At 39.6% G+C, this 4,286-nt stretch overlaps 1 protein-coding gene across 1 annotated transcript in view; it reads right to left on the bottom strand.

Moving 5' to 3' along the window:
• SEL1L2 (SEL1L2 adaptor subunit of ERAD E3 ligase) overlaps nt 1-4,072 on the bottom strand; it is a 110,940-nt gene extending 106,868 nt beyond the window's left edge. Inside the window, exon 1 of the mRNA XM_035005820.1 lies at nt 4,022-4,072. The gene's annotated coding sequence lies outside the window, so the exon portion shown is untranslated. The remainder of the gene's footprint in view (nt 1-4,021) is intronic.
• Nucleotides 4,073-4,286: the final 214 nt, after the last annotated feature.

The following is a 4,286-nucleotide window of genomic DNA, read 5'->3' as shown; positions in this document are numbered from 1 at the left end:
CAATCTAATGTTTCTACCATTGTAGGTTACAGATCTCTTATCCCGAGATGCTTTCAGGATTTTCTCTTTGTCTCTGAGACTCGTAAGTTTTAATATCAGATCTTGGGGTGTTGACCTATTTTTATTGACTTTGGGGGGCATTCTCTGTGCCTCCTGGATTTTGATGCCCGTTTCCTTCCCCAAATTAGGGAAGTTCTCTGCTATAATTTGCTCCCATATACCTTCTGTCCCTCTCTCTCTTTCTTCTTCTTCTGGGATCCCAATTATTTTAATGTTGTTTCATCGTATGGTATCACTTATCTCTCGAATTCTGCCCTCATGATCCAGTAGTTGATTATCTTTCTTTTTCTCAGCTTCTTCATTTTCCAGCATTTATTCTTGTATATCACTAATTCCCTCTTCTGCATCATTTTCCTAGCAGTGAGAGCCTCCATTTTTGATTGCATCTCATTAATAGCCTTTTTGACTTGACTTGGTTAGATTTTAGTTCTTTTATTTCTCCAGTTGGTTTCTCTAATATCTTCCATGCTTTTTTCAAGCCCAGCTAGTATGTTTAAAATCATCATTCTGAACTCTAGTTCCAACATCTTACTAATGTCCATATTGATTAGGTCCCTGGCAGTCGGTACTGCCTCTTGTTCTTTTTTTTGAGGTGATTTTTTCCATCTTGTCATTTTGTCCAAAGGACAATAGATGAATGAGAGAACAAAATGCTAACAGGGTAACAATGACCCCAGAATAATATACACTACACGAACAGAAGAGACTGGAAACCAGGGGAAAAGAAAGGGAAAGATAGAAAAAAGAGTAAAAAAAAAAAGAAAAAGATAAAAAGAAACAAACAAAAAAACAGAATATGATCAAATATGATTAGGCTGGTGCATAGATCAGTGCCCCACACTAGATTTTGGGTGTATTTTGGTCTGTTAGAAGAAACTCCCTCCTAACATTTTAAAGAAAAAAAACTTATATATGTACAAAAATAAGGGTAAGTACGATGAAGGGATGGAATATGACTGTAAACATGAAAAGCATAAAAGATTTTATAATAGGAATTGATAAGATAAGAAGTTGGTTGAAAAAAGGACGAAGAGGATTTAAAAAGAAAAAAGAAAAAGGGAGAGAATGTGATCAGGCAGGAGACTAGAACAGAGCTATACACTAGAGATTTAGGGTATATTTTGGTCTGTTAAAATACACTGTATCCCAAAATTTTAAAGAGAGAACAACTTATATATATATACCAAAAATAAGGTTACCTGTATTGAAGGGATAGAATATGACTCTAAAAATGAAAAAATAAAAGATATTTTTAAAAAAGGTTTTGGTAAGATGTTGGTTGAAAAAGGGAAAAAGAAAAATTCAAAAAAAAAAGAAAAAGAAAAAGTTAAAAAAAACTTTAACTTTGAAAGACTAAAGAATCATGGGGAAAAAGCCATGAATTCTATGTGCTGTATTCCCCTAGTGCTGGCGTTCTGCCATTCTCATTGATTGGTAAACTTGGTCTTGGCTGGTGGTTCTTGCTGATCTTTTGGGGGAGGGTCCTGTTGCCATGGTTCCCAAATGTCTTTGCCAAAGGCAGAATTGCCCCATCCTTGCCAGGTCGGGTTAAGTAATCTGTTTGGGTTTGCTCTCGGGAGCTTTTGTTCCCTGCAAGCTTTCCATACAGCTTTGGAGGACGAGAGTGAAAATGGCGGCCTCTCAATGTCTGCCCTGAAAGGGCCAAGAACTTGGCGCCCCACTCCTTAGTGAGCCCCCAGAGAAAAGCAGTCATTCCCGTCTCCCCGGTCTCCAGCTCACTCTGTGCTCACCTGGCCTGTGACCGAGCATTTCTATCTCTGGCGCAGGAACCCGTGTGGAGTCTCCAAACCCAGCAGATCCCTGCGGTGCGCTCCCACGCCGCTCCTCCCAGGGGAGGAAGAGAAGTCTCCCCGGATCTGCCATTTGTTGGGTCCCTGCTGGAAGAGCAGTGGCCCGACTATGCCACGGATCATGGTTTATGGCAACCCCGAGCTGAGAGCCCACTCCTCGGTTCCATCTCTGCAGCCGGCTTCCCTACTCCGATGCCTGGGAGCTCTGCTGCACTCAGGCAGCCCTGGTCTTTGTGTGAACCCAAGGGTCCTGAGACCACACTGTCCCAGAGAGGGTTCCACCCCTCGCTGAGCCACTGGAGCAACATCCCTCAGCAGAACCAACTTCTAAAAGTTCTGATTTTGTGCTCCGCTGCTCTATCACTTGCCAGAAGCGGCTGATGGAAGCCCCCTTCCCCGCCATCTATCCTCCCGAATATCACCTTGGATTCACTTCTCTGCATGTCCTACCTTCCAGAGAGTGGTCACTTTTCTGTTCAGAGAGTTGCTGCTATTCTTTTCTTTGATCTCCTGTTGAGTTCACAGGTGTTCAGCATGGTTTGATCCTTATCTAGCTGAATTCCTGGGACCAGATGAAATTTAGGTCTTCTACTCCTCTGCCATCTTGCTCCTCCCCCTCTGTTTTCTCATTTTTGACATGAAGATAGTGCTTTTGTTTTTTCCACATTCTGAGATCTTTTAGTATAGTTTATGTATTTTTTGCTTGGCTTTACATGGGTAGGGCTAGGGTCCTTTCTGTATTTAGTATATGGGCCTCATTGACTCATGCTGGGCATTGGGGAGGATACCTATGTTCAGCGCCCTCGATCTCATGGAGCTCCTTAATTACAAAGGGTGCTTTCATATGTTATTGAGCAGGCACTGCATATCACAAGATATCAAGAGCCCACAAGGGAAAGCCAGATGACCTGATGCTTCTACTTGTCTAAGGATAAACTCTGAGCTTATGCCAAGGTCACTTCTATTTCTGCAGATAATAATCCCATTGCTGATTATGGAATGTTTTGGTTAGGGTAATGGGGAACAGCTAAATTTGGAGGAGTTTAGAAAATGTGGTGATGTAGGGAGGAATTTTTAATTTATATAAACATTTTTTCAAAGTTTACTTATTTAATTAGGATTTAAGATTTATTGATTTCTTCAATAAACATTTATTGAGTGCCTGCTATGTGTGGGACACTGTTCTAGTTGCTGGGATAATAGCAGTGATCAACACAGACAAAAACCCCTGCTCCCATGGAATTTGTATTCCAGTGGAGGGAGAATGAGAACAAACATAACAAAATATGACATGTTACACAGTGATAACTCTGAGAGGTCAAATATAGCAGGGAAGGGAGACAGACAAAAGGTATTGTGATAGGGCTTGCAATTTTAAATGGTGTGATTGCAAATTTACAGAATGGTCAGGGAAGGACCCTCCAAAAAGATGACAGTTGAGCAAAGATCTGAAGAAGGTGAGGGCAGGAAGCCACATGGTTATCTGGGTTCCAGGATGTTCCAGCCAGAAAGAGCAGAAAGGTGGGTATATGCCTGGGGTTTCTGAGGAATAGCACAGAGCCCAATGTGTCCAGAATGGTGTAAAGGAGACAGTAGTAGGAGATAATGTCAGAATAGAAATATGGGGTCAGACCACAGAGCCTAATAGGTAAGGCACTGGTTTTACTCTGTGAGATGGGATGCCATGAAAGGGTTTCAAGTAAAGGAGTGACTTGAAATGAGTTACATTTATAGGATCAATAATTGTTGCTGGGTTGAGAACAGACTGAAAATGTTGACTCCCCTACTTCCAAGATGTTAGAAGAAATCATGAAGTTAATAAAGTTTAATAAGCACCTGTGACTATAAGCCAGACTGGTTTCTGTCCTTTTTGTTTTAATATTTAGAACCTCAGGCAGTCATGGCTTATGAGAAAGCTCAGGGATAACATTCTTATCTTCTCACAGTGGAATGAGTAAGTATTTGAGTGAATGAACAAAAATTATTGATTGATTGACAACGAAGCAAAAAAAAAAAAAAAAAGAATAGAAACAACAGCCAGTATAATTACTTGATTAAGAAATTCTGAGCATGCTGAATAAATACTATGTATAATGCCTATAGCCTAAATTTTGTACTAGAGAAATATAATGGTTTAGCAAAATATTTACCTGTTTGGTGGCATTTCTTTCCTTTTCCTTTTTACTATGCTCTTCTGCTTCGATATCTACAATATACAAAAATTTTTATAAAATTGAAGATATTTTCTTTTTAACATTTCACTAAATCATTTCTTACTAAAAAACTTTCTACATAAATTTTAGAACTCTTAAGAATAATAGTGGAAAATAAATTTAAAGTTACCTGTAACATGGTACAAAATAATTCCTTCACAGATAATTTTTCAGATGTAACTTGACACCAGAGACAATCTAA

This window comes from Mirounga leonina, unplaced genomic scaffold (assembly GCF_011800145.1).
Source record: "Mirounga leonina isolate KUSES-001 unplaced genomic scaffold, KU_Mleo_1.0 Mir_150, whole genome shotgun sequence".
NCBI lineage: Eukaryota > Metazoa > Chordata > Mammalia > Carnivora > Phocidae > Mirounga > Mirounga leonina.
Note: the sequence above shows the minus strand (reverse complement) of the source record. Positions and strands in the feature narration are given on the sequence as shown.